Raw genomic sequence first — 22,753 nt, 5'->3', positions numbered from 1 at the left:
AGAACGCTGATTTGATACAGTTACATATTTCATACACTTTTGATATAATTATGTATGAAATGTGTATGAAATGAAAGGATAAAAATTTCAACGCTAATTTGATACAGTTTAAATTGGAACCCTCATTTGATACAGTAACATATTCGATACACTTTTGATATAAATTATGTATGAAATGTGTATGAAATGAAAGGATAAAAATTTGAACGCTAATTTGATACAGTTTAAATTGGAACCCTGATTTGATACAGTAACATATTCGATACACTTTTGATATAAATTATGTATGAAATGTGTATGAAATGAAAGGATAAAAATTTCAACGCTAATTTGATACAGTTTAAATTGGAACCCTGATTTGATATACAGTTACATATTTCATACACTTTTGATATAATTATGTATGAAATGTGTATGAAATGAAAGGATAAAATTTGAACGCTAATTTGATACAGTTTAAATTGGAACGCTGATTTGATACAGTTACATATTTCATACATTTTTGATATAATTATGTTTGAAATATGTATGAAATGAAAGGATAAAAATTTGAACATAAATTTGATACAGTTTAAATTGGAACCCTCATTTGATACAGTAACATATTCGATACACTTTTGATATAAATTATGTATGAAATGTGTATGAAATGAAAGGATAAAAATTTGAACGCTAATTTGATACAGTTTAAATTGGAACCCTGATTTGATACAGTTACTTATTTGATACACTTTTGATATAATTATGTATCAAATATGTATGAAATGAAAGGATACATTTCATTTGATACTTTTTTGATACATTATCTTGGCATTTGATATATGAAATGAAAGGATAAAAATTTGAACGCAAATTTGATATAGTTTAAATTGGAACCCTCATTTGATACAGTAACATATTCGATACACTTTTGATATAAATTATGTATGAAATGTGTATGAAATGAAAGGATAAAAATGTCAACGCTAATTTGATACAGTTTAAATTGGAACCCTGATTTGATACAGTTACATATTTCATACACTTTTGATATAATTATGTATGAAATGTGTATGAAATGAAAGGATAAAATTTGAACGCTAATTTGATACAGTTTAAATTGGAACGCTGATTTGATACAGTTACATATTTCATACATTTTTGATATGATTATGTTTGAAATATGTATGAAATGAAAGGATAAAAATTTGAACATAAATTTGATACAGTTTAAATTGGAACCCTCATTTGATACAGTAACATATTCGATACACTTTTGATATAAATTATGTATGAAATGTGTATGAAATGAAAGGATAAAAATGTGAACGCTAATTTGATACAGTTTAAATTGGAACCCTGATTTGATACAGTTACTTATTTGATACACTTTTGATATAATTATGTATCAAATATGTATGAAATGAAAGGATACATTTCATTTGATACTTTTTGATACATTATCTTGGCATTTGATACACTTTTGATATGTATAAAATGTGTATGCAATGTTAATTTGATACAGTTTTGATACATAAAAGTGTATGAAATGAGGGTTCCAATTCAAAGCCTTTTATTTCATACATTTTTCATACGTATCAAAAGTGGTGTATCAAAAGTGTATCAAATTTCAGCCAGGGTGAGTCTTAACTTTAGCCGTATTTCTTAAAGGCCACTCTAAATATCTGGAAAACATATTAAGTTGGGAGCTGTGTAAAATTCAGTGGTAAGAGGTGAAAACTGACTTGATTATATTTTAAGCCTACTTAATTGGGTAACATACTATTTGAGGACACATGCAAGGACATCTCACTCTCAAGATAAACAAAATTGATGTATGGCCTATACAGTCAAACAGAAAGTGTCAGAGCATACATGTAGATGGTAAGAGTTATCTTATTGAGACATTTTGAATGTCAACTTTTCATTTTTAGAACTGAAGCATAGAGAAATATATAATTTCCCTATTGAGTAGAATTCTTTTTTAAACCACTGATATCATCAACATTTTATACTACATGTATCATCATATTTTGATCATTTAGAACTCTAGATAAAATTCATACTATAGCAGAGACCCATTGAACAGAGAATCTAAATCTGTTACTGTGCACTAGTCAGAGAGTAAACGGTTGGAACTTTTATTTTGCCTATCCTCTACCGTGTGATAGATGACAGGCAGGTCCAATATTTTGAGTATTACGATAGAGGATAGGCAAAATAAACATTCCTATCGTTTATTCTCATTCTTAGTCAGTTAAATATTATTTTAATCAGTGTAAACTATTTTTAAAGCAAAAATCAAGTTACCATCATAAAAACTCCCCTTTTTCAAAAATGAACGAAACTTGTTTACAACTTCACATCTTTTGTTGCGCCTACTGCTAGCTCGTTCGAGTATTCCGCACTGCGTCTACGCATACAACGCGATACTTACATGCACCTCTATGAGCGTGTTACGCGTTAACAACATTCATGATGATGTGGGGTGGTCTACAGCCTGCTAGACGACACCCAAAATCATGCGATATTCCAATCAGATTATGTGTCTTTGTAATAGACCACTCCCACTGACTAAGAATGTGCAATAACCTTGTGGCTTGTCAATAATGTGCAGACATTTTAACTCTTGTAATCATTTTCTTAATCCCTCATATATGTGGTGGGTTGCCCCATAGATGGTTGTCCTTGAACAGTTTGCCTGGTCAACCCTATGGGCCTTTAAATGCAAATTCAACCTAGTCTTAGTGGCCTTGCAGGCTTAACGCTTGACAACCATGTCCCTTTTACCAGTGACTTAATTGTATATGCAGTTAATAAAATAAATTGACAACCATCATGCTACATGTATCGACTGATTGGAATAGACCTTGGCTTACGACCTAAGACCTGCTCTGAGGCAGGGCCAATAAAAGCTGCTGTAAGCCTGACCTAAACAGGCTTGCGTAGACTATGGCTACAAAAGACTGATTTCGAGAAACGCAAATTTTACCGAAGCCTGGCCCACAGCCTAACAAAGCCTCGAGGCTATGGTAGCCGACTAGCCGTACTTCGGGAAACACAGGCTTTGAATTTTAAGGTGAGCGAGTGCAACGCTCGCGGATGGCTCACCTTAAGTTGTTCATCCGAGTGTGCTTTATAGCTCACCTTGTAAAATCTGCCAGAGCCTTAGCTTCTTCACAAGTGCGGTTTATAGCACACCTGATTGCTCACCTTAACATTTCAAGGAGTGCTATTAATTGCATGCCTAGTATTTTCAAAACTCAATGCCTGGAAACATGTTTTCAGTTTTATGAAGCCTTGTGGCTAGACTAGCCAACTGCTATGCCACGCGTCGGGAAATTTGCCCTTAGTGAAACTTGATTGTATAACATCAAGATTGCCAACTGTTATCCTTTGTATTTGAGTTGTCAGAAGATAGAATTTACTTCTGTCATGGAAGTAAACAGCAAAAAGTTCAACAAAATAAAATATCCTACTGCAGAACTCTATGCCTGTATGTGTGTGTGTCTGAGGGCCATCGCCGATGACACACATTTGATGGGTGTGTAGGTCCTGTGTACATGCATGTATTTCTCTCATTAATGCAGTGTTAAAGCGTTAAAGAACGTCACGGCACAGGATATTCGAAAAAAGCACGATCAAGTCGATCATCCCGTTACTGATGACTGTACTTCAAAAATACACTCATCTACTCTGTACGCAGTATGATAATACTCATAAGCCTGAAATAATAAGGAAGAAGCATTTCCATTTCAAACATGTTTCCCGAAGAGGTAAGGGGAGGGTAATATTGGGGTGAAGACATTTTTGGCCAGCGAAAGAGGGGGCAAGCAATTTTTGGCCAGCTGAGAGGGGGTGAGCGATTTTTGGCACACATTCATGGGCCACCATTTAAATAAAACGCTATGAAAACAGTATGGAAATGCTTTAAAATATGCAAATTTTCCTGCTCACTGCAATGCGCTATATTGCCGTACTATTACTCTGACTTTCCTATTTGGTGAGGAGGACAATTTCGATCTCCTCTTCTGTTTACAAACAGAGAGGTACCAGAGCAAAGGGCCTGTCAAAACTGTTCCGCTTGCCCAAACACTCAAGTATCTGGAGGATGGCCCACAATAAAGTGATTCATGCAACATGAATAGGGGATTAAAAAACTGTGAAGTAGGACCACCATGTGCTTCTTTTGTCCAATTTGCCATCCAAGATTTCGCATGGAAATAGTTCAGACCCAGAAGAACACGATCATAGATATCAGAAATTAATATGTTGTTCTGGGACTGATTATTCGGACTAACTGCGCTCGCAGCGTATCTAGACCATAAGGTTTGCAAATTGGGATCCCAAAAATTTGGCATGTGTTCTAAGCATGCTAAGACTAAGAGGAGGGGCAAAGATTCTTTGGCGGCCGAGACGAGAGGGGGGCAAGCGATTTTGGCAGGCCGAGAGGGGAGCAAGCGATTTTACCCACTTGGCGGGGCTCATAATTGTTGCACAGCCCCAACTTGACTTACATGAGAAAGTTACGGCCTAAAACATGACCCTTCATTTTGCATGTACTAAATGGAAAGCTATTTTTATTTGTGTTTATTCTGTTTATGCACATATCAAATGCAACCCCGGCCCCTGGGGACCCGGGGATGGTCCGGGACTTGACCTCATGTGACTCAAAATGTGTCCCGGGGGAGCCGGGTGTTGGGCAGGACTGGTATAAGACTTGACGTTGGCCAAAACCCCGGGAAATTCCGTATAATCCGTTCACTGGCCTCTGGCACGCAAGTCGGCCTATTGGCTCCCCTGTGTGTTTCCTAGCACATGCACATGCGCGGAATCACTTGCGTAGATACACGTGTGGCGCACACCAAAAACACATTTGTTTGGATTTGCCTAATAACTGCGAGATTTGACATTGGCGTGATTTTGCGAGTCAACCTCATACCCAATCTTTTTCTGTTTTTTACAGATTTAGAGGCCAATTCTTGACCGATTTCCCCAGAATATAGCTTATTGCACCCCCTCCCCCTCGTGTGAATTTCATGCTTTGATTAAAACAAAACTTGGGACTAATCGCAAATAGTAGGATGCCATTTTCATTCAAATTAAACTATGCTTGTCGCATGGTTTCTTAACCTATTATCCATTTAGCTTCCTTGAGCCAGTAACATTCAGTGGAGGCTGCATCCCCCACCCCCTCAGAGTATGAAAGATGTCCACAAATGGGTGTATATGGCCATTGCCATGGAAAGTGGCTTCTCTTTGAATTTTCCTAATAGCTTAAAATTACAAGAATACCGTATATCAATAATATTAAGTATGGAGCTGCACAGTGGATTAATGAATTTGCTTCCGCCCCTACAGCCAGCCAGCCATACAATCAAACAACCAGGCAGGAAGGCAGTCAGGCATGACAACCATTTGGATGATAACATAAGTCCCACATATTTGTGTGGGCCAAAAAGGCCAAAAAAACAATGAACAATTTGAGATTAGTTTTTGGCCCTTGTGTCAGAAACAAATGACCCTCTCCCCCCATTGTAACCCTTTTTGCTCAAGAACGGTATGCTGCAGATAGATCAAACTATACTATGGTTTTGGATATCTTAGCAACTTCTTAACATAGCTCATCATTTTCTACACATTTTTCTGATCTAGAGATTGATTCCCAAGGGTGCATGATATCCCCTTCTTCCAACTTAACTAAACATTTTCAAGCCATATTTGAGAAGGCGCTATCAATGTTTTAAAAGTTCTGATTTTTACATGCTTGTTGCAATGTAATTTTCTTCAGAAGGGGTGGGTCATGAATTATGAATATACAAATGTCACCTTTTTTTGCCCCATCCCCCCCCCCCCATATCGTAGGTTAAAATTATTTTACCACCTCTTATCTTGCGTTGAACGTATAAACTACCTCCCTAACACATGGACCCAAAACAAATTATTCCAAAAGGTTACAGGAGATACGCAGGGCTGGAAAATTTCCCTGGAAGATGATAAATTTCCCTTCAAAAAGACAAATCTCCCTCCAAATTCTTATGTATTTCCCACCAAACCTCCAAATTTCCTGGGAAGGAGCTTCCCACTTTCCACATTTTTTCTACGCCTGGAGATACATGTCCCCTAGTGGAAAGATGAAATCTATTCTTCATGAAAATGTTACAATATTGCTTTTCAACATTTATTTTGTGTTTTAAAAAACAAAATAATTGGCAGATAGAAAAGGTATGATTTGCGACACAATCTGGTCCATGGAGGCCAAAGGACGTACTTTTGAAAATTGAGTTACTAAAATTATTACCTTTAAAAAACAAATATAAGGCTAGTATTATATGTGACCCAGCAGCACAAATGAGCCGTAAATACCCTAAATTGTATTCTGAGTTACGGTGTAAAATGTGTACGAAGGTTATATTCATCGGTAACTTAAGCTGGCCCGATATCCGTCTCATTTTGATAGTCAAAAACTAATCAATAATCCTATTGTTGAAGTGGATAATAAGCTTTACCTTAGATGGCTACATAACTTTTAATAGCTCTGGTCTTTGTTTGCTTTTGCTTAATCCTGTTCAAGTGGTGGGTTACCAGGCATTGTATTTTGTACAGGTATGCATAACCAACAATTAACAATGAGAGAACTTTCTTAAACCTCGTTGACTTGGGGATGATTTGAAATGACCACCAATTATGACTGTTTGATATTATTGCCAGCAATATGGAAAAAGAGACACATGTAAAAACGTAAAAAGCTATAATTTTGTTGAAGGAGCAAAGTCTATCAAACCATAACCCCGCTGCTGGATATCGTTTGAAGTCAAATGATATACCATTTTTAAGTTTATGATATTTATTTTTTAACGAAATAAAACAAAATTGACTGGGGAGGAATTTACGGCTCATTCGCCGTGGACAGTCACATATACTGAAAACACCAAATGTCTTGCATAAAGTTTTTTATTTCTATTTTCTTATGTATTTAATAGGGTTTTTTACTCGATATTTTTGCCTTAATCTCAATTTTAAATTTGCCGCCTTTGGCCTCTATGGACCAGATCGTGTCACATTTGAATCCTGTCTGTATTTTATACAGTCTGATGTTATCTGGACACATTTATATCGCCTACCACAAATCACTGCCTTAATTCTGTCATGTTATAAGGCTCCTCTTCATTGTGAGTTCTGATGTGTTGTAAGGGTTTAAGTATAAAGCATTTAAGACAATATTCACATTGAGAGGCTTTCTCTTTGGTGTGAATCCTAATGTGTGTTATTAGAGTATCATTTCGTGCAAAACATTTCTGACAATACTTGCACTGAAAGGGTTTCAATTTGGTCTGAATTCTAGAGTGCGATTTCAGATTGCCACTACTTTTAAAATATATTTGACAATATGAACATTGAAAAGGTTTCTCATTGGTGTGAGTTCTGATGTGTTGCGAGTGTTTGCCTATAAATAGAACATTTCTGACAATACTCACACTGAAAAGGTTTCTCTTTGGTGTCACATTTGATGTGCTGGTTGAGGTCACCTTTCTGTGCAAACAATTTCTGACACTACTCACACTGATTGCTCTTTGGTGTGAGTTTTAATGTGTGTTTTTAAACTACCATTTTGTGTAAAACATTTCTGACAATATTCACACTGAAAGGGTTTCTCTTTGGTGTGAGTTCTAATGTGTCTTTTAAGATCACCACTCTGTGTAAAATATTTCTGACAATACTCACACTGAAAGGGTTTCTCTTTGGTGTGAGTTCTAATGTGTCTTTTAAGATCACTACTATGTGTAAAACATTTCTGACAATATTCACACTGAAAGGGTTTCTCTTTGGTGTGAGTTCTAATGTGTCTTTTAAGATCACCACTATGTGTAAAACATTTCTGACAATACTCACACTGAAAGGGTAGTTGCTCTTTGGTATGAGTTTTAATGTGTGTTTTTAGAGTACCATTTTGTGTAAAACATATCTGACAATATTCACACTGAAAGGGTTTCTCTTTGGTGTGGGAAATCCTAATGTGTGCTTTTAGACTATGATTTTCTGTAAAACATTTCTGACAATATTCACACTGAAAGGGTTTCTCTTTGGTGTGAGTTCTAATGTGTCTTTTAAGACCACCACTCTGTGTAAAACATTTCTGACAATATTCACACTGAAAGGGTTTCTCTTTGGTGTGAGTTTTAATGTGTTTTTTAAGATCACTACTATGTGTAAAACATTTCTGACAATATTCACACTGAAAGGGTTTCTCTTTGGTGTGAGTTCTAATGTGTTTTTTCAGATTACCACTATGTGTAAAACATTTCTGACAATATTCACACTGAAAGGGTTTCTCTTTGGTGTGAGTTCTAATGTGTGTTTTCAGATTACCACTATATGTAAAACATTTCTGACAATATTCACACTGAAAGGATTTCTCTTTGGTGTGAATCCTGATGTGTATTTTTAGATTATTACTTTGTATAAAACATTTCTGACAATATTTACACTGATAGGATTTTTCTTTGGTGTGCGTTCTCTTGTGGTATGCAAGGTTATTCCTGTAAGCAAACCATTTCTGACAAATTCCACACTGAAAGCGTTTCTCTTTGGTGTGAGTTCTAATGTGTTTTTTCAGACTACCGCTGTGCATAAAACATTTCTGACAATATTCACACTGGTTGGCTTTCTTTTTGGTCCGAGATCTGAAGTGGGGAACACATTTGATCATAAGAGCAAAATATTTCCGACAAAACACACCCTGTTTGCATCTATGAGCTTGCACATACTTAATCCAATGTCTGTTAACATGAGTTTTTAATTTGTCCAAAGAACAATACTTGAGTCTGCATAATGAGCAAGAAAAGGGTTTCAACAGTTTCATTGCTTCTCTTGCTGTTTGCAACAAAGTGAAATTTATTTTATGGTAGAAAGAATGCAAAAAACATTCAGAGAGATGTGGTTCATTGAGTTACTGTGTGAACCCAAAACCCACCATGGAAGTCGATTCTAGAGAAGCTGGAGTAGCAAGCTATACAAGACAACGATCCTCAATGGCTTCTGTCTTAGTACTGGTTCCACATCAATAATTTCCAACTGCTGACAATCAGTGAGTCTCTGGATCCAAATATCTGAAATTAAACAACATAAATTAATGTTTGTAGAACTTTATAGATGCTTAGTCCAGAATTTCAGAAAAAAATATATTGCTTCATAGGGCGAGTTTCTTGACAGGAGTCTTAGTAAGCCTTAGTCTTAAGGTGGCCTTGAGGCTACTAAGCCTAGCCCGCTCTCAAAGCCAGAGTCTTAACGCTAGCCGTATTTCTTAAAGGCCGCTCTAAATATCTGGAAAACATATTAAGCCTACTTAATTGGGTAACATATTTGAGGACACATGCAAACATGCAAGGACATCTCACTCTCAAGATAAACAAAATTGATGTATGGCCTACACAGTCAAACAGAAAGTGTCAGAGCATAGATGGTAAGAGTGATCTTATTGAGACATTTTGAATGTCAACTTTTCATTTTTAGAATTGAAGCATAGAGAAATATAATTTCCCTATTGAGTAGAATTTTTTTAAACCACTAATATCATCAACATTTTATACTATCATCACTATTTTTAAAGCAAAAATTAAGCTACCATCATAAAAACTCCCCTTTTTCTAAAAAGAAACGAAACTTGTTTACAACTTCACATCTTTTGTTGCGCGTACTGCTAGCGCATGCGAGTATTCCGCACTGCGTGTTCGCATACAATGCGAATTATGCGATACATACGCACACCTCTATGAGCGTGTTACGCGTTAACAACATTCATGATGACGTGGGGTCGTCTACAGCCTGATAGACGACACCCAAAATCATGCGATAGTCCTATCAGATTATGTGTCTTTGTAATAGACCACTCCTACTGACTAAGAATGTGCAGTAACCTTGTGGCTTGTCAATAATGTGCAGACATGGTTAACTCTTGTAATCATTTTCTTAATCCCTCATATATGTGGTGGGTTGCCCCATAGATGGTTGTCCTTGAACAGTTTGCCTGGTCAACCCTATGGGCCTTTAAATGCAAATTCAACCTAGTCTTAGTGGCCTTGCAGGCTTAACGCTTGACAACCATGTCCCTTTACCAGCGACTTAATTGTATATGCAGTTGGAGGTAGATGTGCATAAGCTGTTGTCCTTAATCAGGCATTGAGTTTTGAAAATACTAGGCGTGCAATTAATAGCACTCCTTGAAATGTTAAGGTGAGCAATCAGGTGTGCTATAAACCGCACTTATGAAGAAGCTAAGGCTCTGGCAGATTTTACAAGGTGAGCTATAAATCACACTCGGATGAACAACTTAAGGTGAGCCATCCGCGAGCGTTGCACTCGCTCACCTTAAAATTCAAAGCCTGCTTAATGGTTTAGAGTACTAACAAGGTTACCAGCTCAAAGACTAGTCTACACCCGTGGTCTTGTGTTAGGGCTTATACTCGTGTCCGAGGTTTTCTTTTTTGCGAAAAACAAAAAAAAATCATGGAATCGGAAAAACAACACGGAAATTGACATTTTTGTATGACGTGACAAAAATTGTTAAAACAAGAGAAATAAATGTTAAAAACAATCGTGAGTTGTGTGTGTCAATTTTTATGATAAAAATATTGATTAATGATACCGACATAACAGTACGGAAATGCTTTAAAATATGCAAATTTTCCTGCTCACTGCGCTATATTGCCGTACTATTACTCTGACTTTCCTATTCAGTTTCCACCTCCTCGTCTGTTTACAAACAGAGAGGTACCAAACACTCAAGTATCTGAAGGATGGTCCACAGTAAAGTGATTCACGCAACATGAATAGGTAGCGAGTCCGGTGGAAAATGGAATTCAATATTGAACACCCCCAAATTTGGTATTATTGTAAAGATAATTAAAAAAGAAAGACAATGGTCACTTCTTGACGTCTTAAATTATATGAATATTCATTTAATTAATGAAGTCATGGTGATTTGAATAGAAAAGTAGTGCATAGTATTTCGCCCTTCCCGAATTTTCAAAATGGCCACCATCACATAAAGATTTCGATGTCTCAAAGTACGCTATGATGTAGTATGATGCATGCTCTATTAGACTACCTAAACGTCATTTTTCAAACGAAATAGGAATATAGATGTAAAGGTACAAGTTTTTTCTTTCAAGATTTTCTTATTTTGAATTTAGAGACTTTGGAAAGCTTTCAAAACAAATGATCTTTGAAGGTATTTTTACACACGGTCAGATACAAATGGGAAAATCCTGTTTTCGCTGGACTCGCTAGAATAGGGATTAAAAAACTGTGAAGTAGGACCACCATGTGCTTCTTTTGTCCAATTTGCCATCCAAGATTTCGAATGGAAACAGTTCAGACCCAGACATGCCAGAACACATAGATGTCAGAAATTAATATGTTGTTCTGACTCCTGAGACTGATTATTCGGACGTATAGACCATAAGGTTTGCAAATTGGGATCCCAAAAATTTGGCATGTGTACTAAGAGGATAGTACAAGGAACTTATACGGTGTCCTCATTCACAAACTGATACTAACTGTCCATCGTATAAGGTTATTGCCATACGGCAATGTGGTGAAGGAATATTACACAGTCAAGAATAGGCTCCGTCATTTTTGTGTTATGATCCCTCCCGTCTCCCAAAACATCAAAAGCGTTGCACATTTACTTACTTAAGACTGTCCTTTTTCATAACGCAGACAAAGTAGGGCCAAGCTACCTAGAAATGGTCAAATTTTGGCAAGAAATATCTCTGTGTAATCCTATGTAAGTCCCATATTATACCTGGTCTCATGTACCCATACCTAGTGTATGGGTACATGGTATTACCAGGCATTCAAACAGGCACGGAGAGAGCTGTCAAAGAGTGTATATTTCAAAACATGATAACTACACCAGTAATAAAAATTCCTGTATACCTACCACTTTCAACTTGCATTAAAAGTCCTTATTCCATGTCTGAAAAATATGATCCCCAATTTGTACTCACTTTGTTCAAGAAAGTTTAAATATCCATAGTCAAATTTCAGCTGTATATGTTCAATGTATATACTAGTGCTGGTATCGACAAGGCTTTGTCGACAATATTGTCGACAAAAGCACTTTTGCCGATTGTCGACAATGGCTTTGCATGTATCGACAAAAAGTAAACAAAAACTTTGGCTAAGAAAGCTCGAAAAGTTTAACATCCTAACAAAAATTTACCAAGCTATTTTCGGGATCTCTTATTCTTTACATCAATTTTACATCTTTTGTCAATTTCCCTGACGTTCTCGCTGTGTTTCTTTAGCGTTTTCATCCTGACTTTTTCGATCTATCGCACACGCTGGTAGCATCCAATTCTTTCACTCAGCAGTCGCTATTTTCGCTGTCACGCAACATTGGCAAACAGGGAAAGTCCCTGATGATCAACTGATGACGTCATTATATTTATTGAAACAAGCACACCGATTGGGTATTTATGTGAAATTGCTAAAATATGAGCCAATCACAGACGCTGTTTATTTGCGATTTGACCTTTCACACAAAATCTGACATCACAATGACAATGACATCATGGGTCACAGACACGTACGTGCACAGCGTTCAATTGTGAATGTACATTGTAAAGCTATAATTAATATTCATTACACTAAAAGGTCAAGACGAATCACGATGACATCGATATACATACTTTGTACAGGGTTTAATTGTGAATGTACAGTTGAGTTATGAATATTCAGCGACGAGACAAGAGGAAGCGCTTAGCCACGCGGTGTGTGTTGAAGGGTAAGCCCCGGGCTATAATTGACACTGCGTGAATACATAGGCGGAAATAGTTTGATGGCTAACCAATAAACCATGGCATCAAACATACTTTGATGGATTTTTTTGACCAAGGGACTCCGACACCAGGTATTGTTAATAATAAACTATAGACCAGGTATTGTTAATAATAAACTTGACTTCTTTATTGTAACGAACTGTTAAGCCTCCTCCGAGCATACAAAAGTATTTTCTATTTTCCAACTCACAAAGCAGTCACGTGCTCGGAATAATACACATGCTCTCCATATTTGGGGAAACTAGCGGTCACCCGTCTTTCGCGGTTCGTAAATAAATGCACTTTTACAAATGCATCACCACCCTCCGAGTTTTTATTGTGAACAATTTTACCAACTCCCTAATTAGTTACCGATTGATCAGTTGTTTCATTTAAGCGCTTCTTCTTTGTTACCCTCCCCCGTGTTGTCGATCCCCTACCCTCCCGTTCTTTCCACTGTTAAAAAATTGTGAAAGTGAAATATAAGATGTACAATTTTTATGTCATCAGTATAAGTAGGTGCAATGCTCAAAAAAATTATAACGGCTATTAATTTGTATTTTTGCCATGTTCGCAAAGTTTGATGGTCACCCATGCATCACGGATCGTTAAATAATATCGCCAACCCATGGCACCATGCACTCTCCTCACTAACTTTGATTTTCCCGTGTTTATCTGTGTGTTTATTATTTGCTTTAGAGGCAGCGTGTTGATACGCGATGTCGCGAGATGACGCGAACTAAATGATACGCTTTTTTTGTTTGACGTGGCGTGTTGATACGCCGAAGACGCAAGATATGTTGTTTGACGCGCTGTAGTTGTAAGGCGGACACAGTAACTAATGCTCACTATTTTGAGGTCCCTGGATATTTTTTAAAGGTATTTTTGCTCATTTTTAGACTTTAATCACTAAGATTGAAAAAAATGAGGTGAATATGCAGCGTAACTCGGTGAATGATTAGATTTGCAAAAGTGAAATTTGCAGTTGCATCACCACCGTTCGAGTTTTTATCACGAAAAGTTTTGCAACTCGGTAATTTGTTATAGATGGGGCGGAGTTCAGACCAAGTTGCACGATGAAGCGGATTAATATCGGTAATTTGTGATTCGGCACTTCTTTATGATGTTTACATTTAGCAACTGAAAAAAGGCGAATGAAGGGACGGGAAATCATCAGATTTGCGGATCATGTTTGGTATCTTTTTTATATTTCAGCTCAAAATCTAACATATTTATCTCATTAAAATGTAATAACTTTCACAACTCTTGCCTGCTTTTCTAAAAATGGGTCAATCATTCATTGCCAGTTCGTATCGCTTTCATGGTATTCCCGCAGCGTGTGGTGCCGTCATGTAGGTTGCCGAATTTTGCACCCGGAACGTCGCAAAATTTGCCAGGTTTGTGGGACGATTTGAGGGGTTATTAATTAGGTCTGATTGTCGACAGTTGTCGACGTCGGCTTTTTAATTTTGTCGATTGTCGACAATGAAAATGCTTGCCGATACCAGCACTAGTATATACTCCAAAACATAACCCCAAATCATGATTTCCAATTATTACACCTCAATACAGCCCAAGGCAGTGCAAGCAATAAAAAGTCACTGTGTGTCCACAGAGCATTTAATCCATAGCACCCCAATGTGTGCAGAAAGGCATGAAATGGCAACCCTTTCTAAATTGCCAACATGTTAACTCCTCATTGGTTAATGCTTGCATGCTTGAGTGGAGGGTATTTCAAGACATAGCATGCCATGCATGTGCAATGATGTGTGCAATATTGCATCATTATCTGGAACATGTGTGCATATTATCATCATATTGAGGCATAGTTCTTATTCTCTGCACTAGATAGTATTGAAGAATAGGTCAGCCAGTGCAAGGAATGAGATGGGAAAAAACATCCTATCCTGCATTTGGGAAGAAGCCATCTCCCAATGAGTGTGGTTGGTAGTTGATATGGCAATTGGGAGGCTTGGCCAAGCACATTGTCATAAAGGTCAGAACATGCTATGATAACATCTCTGATCAATTCATGAAAGTTGGACATTTAGGAAGCTGCTGCTGGGAATATTGACATGAAATTGTCATTTTGAAGGAACATACATGTTGAAAATGGATTCTATAAATTCTTCACCATGTGCTGGTCAAGCTTGAGCAAACATGAAATGGTAAGTGAAACATATTTGGGAGAAAATTACAGCTGTACATCGAAGGTGGCATGTTTTGGTAGTCCATTGGGAAAGTGAATTAGTATGATGTTCTGAACATAGTCCCATATCACATCGTTATCGGCGATCGTGATTTTTTTTTCTGAAGTTTGGCTGGTACCCACTACACTAGCGTCATGCACATGATGTGACACAGGCTCACAGCTAAATTAAATAATCAACCGGAAATCGGGGATCACTAAAACGTCAACAAATTTCAAAACACAGAAAGCAGTAAACTTAATGGCGAGCGGTCCGAATTTTGAACCATACAAGTTTACGTGGTGAACTACATGTACTAAGAGGAGGGGCAAAGATTTGGCGGGCCGAGACGAGAGAGTGGGGGCAAGCGATTTTTGGCAGGCCGAGAGGGGAGCAAGCGATTTTACCCACTTGGCGGGGCTCATAATTGTTGCACAGCCCCAACTCGACTTACATGAGAAAGTTACGGCCTAAAACGCGACCCTTCATTTTGCACGTACTAAATGGAAAGCTATTTTTATTTGTGTTTATTCTGTTTAGTGAACACACAATGAACATGCTGAACGCCGGGCTGAAGTGAACGTAGTCCGAATAATCAGACCCAGAACAAAATTAATTTCTGACATGATCGTGTACTGAACGGTATCGGTAAGCTTTTCTAGCTAATATCAATCATGTTTATCCTCAGTCTTACTCTTATCATGCGGCCTTTTCACCTCTTACCTCAGGTACTGGAAGCAGTTATTTTGTACATCATTTAAAACAAGTTAAACAACCGTGCAACCGCTAGTGTTGATTGATGGAAACCGTCTCAAATTTTATCGGCACGTCGTCGACATCGCGATGTATAACAAAGTTCCTTCTTGTAAAGGAGCACCAGAGCCGAAGGAAATGAATGAAACCAGATGAAACTTTGTAGAATAAAAATTCCTTTAAAAAAGGAATGGGGCGCCCAATGTGAGCTTGGACGTGATATGGTGAATTCCATGGCATGGTGTTTAGATTTGGTCCCGGGGATTTGGTATCATAATGATTTTTTCTAGGGAAGAGTAGAAGATGATCAAATGCAAGAGAAATGTGTTTGATTGGGGAAGGTGTATCACAGGACCGTTTTGGATGAAATAAATTGAATTGGAATGAAGCTGTCGTGTCAATTTGCGATTATGTGGGGTGGGGGAGTTCAATTTTGGGGCATATTGTAGTGATGATATTGCTTTAGATATTGAATATTGTTGAATTTCGTTATGCAGGGGGGGTATATGATGGATAGTATAGAAGACGCAAATAAGTAAGCTCCCCCTGGCAAAATATCTATGTTGACCAAAAGAAAAGTTTTTATGAATGTATAACGTCTGTGATACATATACATCATAACGTCTGTGATACATATAGCCTACATCATCTACTTTGCTAATACACTGAAAATCTAATAGAGATGAAGGATAAAAAACAATTACAGAACATGCATTCTTCACAAAAGTAGCTATATGGGTATACAATGTTTACAAGATAAGAACGTTAATGTTTTGTACATGAACGTAACATCTTTGATACATAGTTGTTAACACACTGAAAATCTGACTAGAGATTTACAATTTGATGATATCCAAAAAAATACTTACTAACTTAGCATTGAAGAATAAAAAAAATTACAGAACTTTCATTTGTTAACATACACGTAGCAATGATTAACAATGTTGCAAATACAAACGTAACGTTTTGTTCATAAACATAACATCCTCGCCTCGACACATCTAGGATCCGCATAATTTGTTGATTAATGTCATAAACAGTCACAAAAGATTTATGGTCTGATCATTTTATCATTTTAAGGGGGACCCGATATTGCATTTGGAAGAACCAGGCTTTTCAATTACTATCAAAACTGTTGGGTACCAAACTTTTTGATACAGCTTGTATAGTAATTTGTTCTAATTTCCATGCAAAAGGAGCCAGTTGCTTCATCCTTAAAACAAATAGGCTACACCATAATTTCCAATTACCCCATGCAGATAGATAAGACCTTGGTAAGATAAGCATGTTAATTGTTATGTCACTATCACTATCTTGATCTTGATAAGATGCCTGACTTTGAAACTTTGGGTACAAAAACTCATACTCTGCAAGTTAGGTCAAATTTTGCACTATGATTGTTTATTTGAGGTTATTGGACTATGCCATTCAGATTAGGCTATTGTAGTCCATAGTGTTGGTCACCGTCTATCGGGTTCTAAGAGGCGGTAAACTGGTTACAAAGGTCAAAGTGGTTACAAAGGTCAAAGGTCTCGATTTATTTGGTGTTTTTACAAATCCATTAATTTTGTCTTTTTAACAAAGAATATACGCACACCATTTTATCCTGTGCATAACAGAAAACAATAATAAAATAAAATCCAAGCATATTGTGGTTTTATTTCTGAGCAAGGGCATAATTTTAGCAAAACAATTGCGGAGTAAATCTAGTAAGAGTGAAATTAGAAGCTTCTCACAAACTCGTGCCTATATTGTGGGCCGCCTCCGTAGAGGGCGCCCCAAAAAGAGCCTGATGTCATGTATAACTTTGGATAAAAAGTAGCAAAATGGGCTGATGATAATTTAAAGTGCGGAAATGTTTACGTTAAATGAAGGAATTCAGAAAAAAAAGAAAGAAAAGTGGCATCTCTAATACAGGGAATTACAGGGAAATACTTGTAAACATTGAAATAAAGGAAATACCTTGTCAAATACTGGTTTGGCAAATCTTTAGGCCTATACTATACCCGATATTAATTTTTAGAAATAGTAGTTGTCCGTGCTTTTTAAACAGATTTTCATAAGTTCTTATCAAATTATTTTAACACATTTTAAAAAATGCCACTCATCCAAAACAAGTACACTAAAATTTATATTTCTTTCTGTAGTGTGAGTGATGATGTGTGTTAAAAGTTCTACAGCAAAAGTTCAAGCATTATTTGGCTATACATGCACCAAATAAAAAATATTATTCATTATTTTATGTCATATTGATTGTGACTTGACTATAGTGTTTCTGTATGTGCATGTATTCAGTGGCGTAGCCAGTGGGGGGGCAGGGGGGGGCAGGGGCCGGTCCCCCCCTCGTCATGGCCGTCGGTACACTAAGGCCGTCGGTAGACGGAAGGTGTTGTTGAAAAAAAAAATCGTTCACAATTGACTAATTTTCACCCAGGGTGACAGGAAAAAGGGGAGAATTGTAAAGAAAATGATGAATTGTGAATTAAACGCCTATTATCCTATCTAGGGTTTCCTTTTTCATTAACAGCTGCATTTCTCAGGAGTTAGGTTATACTTCTTGAATGTGGCTACTCCTCCCATGCAGAAGCAATTTGGGGATGGGATGGGGTGATTTTGTCTATGATTCAATTGATTATTGTTGACTTATTTTCTTAATAAAACAAAATACAGAAAGATAAAAAAAAATATTCATGATCCTTCCTATCTATATAATTTTATAATATCTTAAATAATAAATGGCACTGCTAGGATTACTGGTGAGTGGTGACTGTGAGTGATAATTAGTATAATATTTTTAAATTTCCAAAGTCAAATATAATACGGTAAGCCTATACAATTTTTCTTACAACATGATTAAATTGAATAGGCTATTTATTGGCATAAGATGTCTAATAGCTGAGTGACGTAAGTATATCAGTTTCCTTCAAGTTATTCATGATTTTTTTATATAGGCCCCCCTAGGGGGCCTGTTTTGCTTTAGAGGGTGACGAGCATATTTTGTTTCGATTTTACTAGGATGTTTGCTCGCGAAAAATTCAATTTTAGACCAAGATGAAGGTGAATTTTGGTATGGAATGGGTACGCGCGAAGCGCGGTAAATGTTTGCAATATTACCATGTTTTGGTTCAAAACATGGTGTTTTCGGGCTAAAATGGACTATGCACAGGTCAATTTTGGGGGCCCGGGCCCATCTGGCCCAATGGTAAATCCGGCCCTACTTATATCATTATTTGTAAAATCAGTTGATTAAAAAAGTACAAATATCATGTACGAAAAAACAATTGCGTAAAGCCAGCGTTCTCGGTCAGGAGGGGGAGGAGGGGTCGGGGGCACCGTCTGCATCATCTTGACCTGGTATGTCCTATGTCGGTGGAAATACTTGTCAGGGTTGTTTTAAAGAGTTTGTGCATGTATTCTTCGAGTTTAAAAAAAAGGGACTCCATTGGGACAATGTTCGCGTTACGCGGGAAAATAGTAGTAGGCCTAGGCCTAATTGGTATTTTACACTGTCCATGATTGGAGTGCCCTGGGATGGAAACGAGCTCCTTTCCTCTTTTCTGTTCTTTTGCCTTTCCTGATTTTATTTTCACAGAGGCACTTTTCTCCGGGACTTTTCTCTGTCATTTTTTAGGGGACACTCTGCCCCTTCCAGCTCCCTCCCCTACCCCCACAATAACAAGCGAAGCGCATGCACGTAAAATTGCTGTTTTAGTTGGGTCAAGTACAAATAAATCAAAATTAAGATGATAAATTTGTGACTATATATACATTTTTCTCAAAAACTAATAACACACTGGTAACAAAAGTTATTTAGTAATTTACTACACTGGAATTTCAGTGACTCAAGACAAGCAGTTATTGAATTATTGATCAAATATTGGTTTTCCCTCAATTTTGACTTTAACTCCATGCACAACTGTTGTGTGCTGAAATAAAATTTTCAGTGCAGTAGTTGTAGTCCTTACCCCTATGGTCGAATCCAACCAAAAGTGTCCACGGGCCAGAAATAAAAGTCCGAAATAAAAATGTCTCCACAATTTTTTTCCTTTTGCCCATTGATTGATGACATATTGGCCTTATAGGAACCAAAAGTGCCATTACTAATCTTGAAAAATAAATCCAGGACGTGTGATAGTAAATGTGATATCAAAACCTAATGTTACCTACGAATACCACTAGGATGCTTTCACTATCGCAATACTAATCAACCTAAAACAAATTACTCTAGGCTCTATTGGGGAGTTCGTGGCCATCTCTGTTGTACTCAGTCAACGGCAACCATGATTTTATTGTTGTACAAGTCAAGGGCTTTCAGAAAAACTTGGGTGATTGATCTGAATTTGCATAACTTTTTCTATAGAGGGCGTTTTTCAAAATGGCCGCCAAAATTATTACTTTTGACAATATCTCAGTTTCTGGAGGGCGTAGAGACACAATTTTGGTGTCTATACTTATGTTTTTACTACCAAGGAATCCAATAAGACTAGTTGTTTAGTCACTGGTACCTCCTTTGAGGCAGCCATCTTGAATTTCAAAATGGCCGCCAAAAATTAACATTGTTATTTATAACTTAGTTATTTATAAGCAAAGAGTCATAGTTTTGGTGGCTATACGTTTGTTTGTAAGGTATCCAATGGGAGCATTAAGAATATCTTACAGTTGTATTCATTAAGCATGTTAAGTTTAACATCTACATGGTTTTGTCCATGCTTAAAATGCATTTTATATGGTATATAATACTATTCAAATCAGACCTAAGCTCACATGGCTATTAACCTGACAGTTTCATCTGGTCGACAGAGTTTCTCAGGAGCCTCCAAAACGGTTATTATTAGGCATTAGGCAGTTAAACATAGGTTGTGATTGAACGAAAACCGTACCAATTTACCATTTGATTTGTAAGGAACTTGATTATCTTCAATAATAGCCCGGAATGATGTTCATATATATTGTCTATCGGGTCAGTTGTGGAGATTTCTACAGCTATCTGTCTTTTGACACTTGCAGAATACACTGCATTTTACCATTGCTGCACGGCAAGGACAAGTTACACAAGCACTTTTGCCGCAATGACACATCACACTCCAACATGGCTCCAATGTTCTCCATGATGTCGAAGGAAGAAGGTTTCCATTCTTATGTAGAAAACCATAGTCTTGTGGATCTAGATCCGCTGTTTGGACGTTGAGTTGCCTATCTAGAACATGCATGGTGGCATATGCATTGAAGAATGCACGGTAGATATGAGGTTCCAAACCTTTAGATGTATTTGGTGGCAGACTCTGGTGTAAAGCTGACTTTGAGAAGCGAAACTGATGTGCTCTGAGTTGCAGAAAATTGCTGGACTTGTTTCCAGCATCTATGACTTGCACCAAGTACTGTTCTGCCTGCTGGATAGAAGAAGGACCTAGTGAAGTTGTTGCGCCAAATCCTTGCAAGTGAACCACATGTTTGGCCTTGAGGGCTGCTTTCTTTGTGCCTATTTTACTGGTGATGTCACATCCTGTGAGGCTATGTAGCGCAGGAAGCACTGTGCACATCTGAGGGCCCAATCTTGCATACAGAATGTGGAGAGGGACAAAACGGGTACCGTAGTGTTGCCTCTCCCTGCTCTTATACCCACAGTTCCTGAAGACCCTCGTGAAGAAAGGTAACCATATAAAACAACAGGGCAACTGTTACATCAGTATCGTTGGATATAACAACGCATGTTTTGTGACCAGCTCGGACACATTCTAGGACATGCGCAGCATGGGTATAAGGAGATATGTCTCTTCAACTTGAGACTGCAGGTGCTGCATGTTATATTCTGTTCCATTATGGATCTTTATGCACTTCCATTTGTCACTGTCAATGCATAGCTGGCTAAGAACAGTTGGCTCTTTATGCATTTCCAGCAGACATATCACGCAAGAATGCATACACTAGTGTTTCAAGCAGCAGATTATTTTGACTTGACGGCCAGAACGTTGACATGTCCTTTGGAATTGGTGTAGATAGCTCCGGGAGATAGCTCAATTGAGCTCAGTACCACTGGAGTTGTGCTGCATCTCCTCAACCTCTCTGTATCTTTCACTGATGGGTCGTCATGGTAAATGTCAAAGATGTAATCGCATCTGTCATGGTGATGATAGAGAGGTTGTTTCTGCAAACTTTGAGAGCAGATCAGGGAAACTTGTAAGTCCTGATAGAGGCACTCTGCGGATTGCTGCCATGACATCATTCCGGAAGGCTGAATCATCTTTATGCCGGTAGCAATAGTCATCAGGCTTGAGAGTTTCCTCTAATTCCCGAACAAGTTGGCTCTTTTCTGGTTTGGTCATTAAACCGTCATCGCCAAACAGCAATGGGGAAGGTCCGACATCATATGTTAGAAGATCATCAGTGCCAAGACCTCTATCTCTAGCTACTTCGATGGATTTGTCAGTCATATTCACGACTACGATGACTTTCTGGACTGTTCTCTTGGGTTTGTCTTTGATTGAGGCCATTGTTTTGAGATTCCCTCTGTGAATAGTGTCTCTTAGTTTTACAGATTTTTTGATTATCCTTTCACTGTGGAAAGCCTGATATTTGTTCTTCCCTTTTTCAGACACATTTAGTACATCATTTCTGATTACTGATGTCATCACCTGCTTGGTGACGAAGTTGTGGAGCTCTGTGAGGCACTCTGCAGAGAACGGTGACCCTCTCTTTTCAATGAACTTCATCATCTCTCTCTTGAACGCGTCCAAGTCTAATATAGTAGTATTGTTTGGGTTCCTTGACCCTAAAAACATATGTTTAGATACCAACGTCAGGTCTATGAACCTCTAACGCTAAGATAAAGTCAAAAGTAGTCAATTTGGCGGCCATTTTGAAAAGCGCCCTAAATAGAAAAGTTAATCATATTCTATTAGTCTATACTAGTAGGGTTTTGTTTGGGGGGGTCCTTGACCCTGAAAACGTATGTTTAGACACCAACGTCCGGTCTCTATGACCTCTAGAGCTGAGATAAAGTCAAAAGTA

The 22,753-nt window shown here is 37.6% G+C and overlaps 1 protein-coding gene across 3 annotated transcripts in view; it reads right to left on the bottom strand.

The window, feature by feature from the left end:
* LOC140141911 (uncharacterized) overlaps nt 1-15,904 on the bottom strand; it is a 60,850-nt gene extending 44,946 nt beyond the window's left edge. For all 3 annotated transcript variants that reach the window (XM_072163791.1, XM_072163788.1, XM_072163790.1), the window contains exons 1-2: nt 15,716-15,904; nt 8,954-9,089 (exon numbers count right to left, since the gene is read on the bottom strand). The gene's annotated coding sequence lies outside the window, so the exon portion shown is untranslated. The remainder of the gene's footprint in view (nt 1-8,953; nt 9,090-15,715) is intronic.
* Nucleotides 15,905-22,753: the final 6,849 nt, after the last annotated feature.

This window comes from Amphiura filiformis, chromosome 20 (genome assembly GCF_039555335.1).
Source record: "Amphiura filiformis chromosome 20, Afil_fr2py, whole genome shotgun sequence".
In the NCBI taxonomy this organism is placed as follows: domain Eukaryota; kingdom Metazoa; phylum Echinodermata; class Ophiuroidea; order Amphilepidida; family Amphiuridae; genus Amphiura; species Amphiura filiformis.
This window is presented reverse-complemented; position numbering and strand designations above follow the sequence as displayed.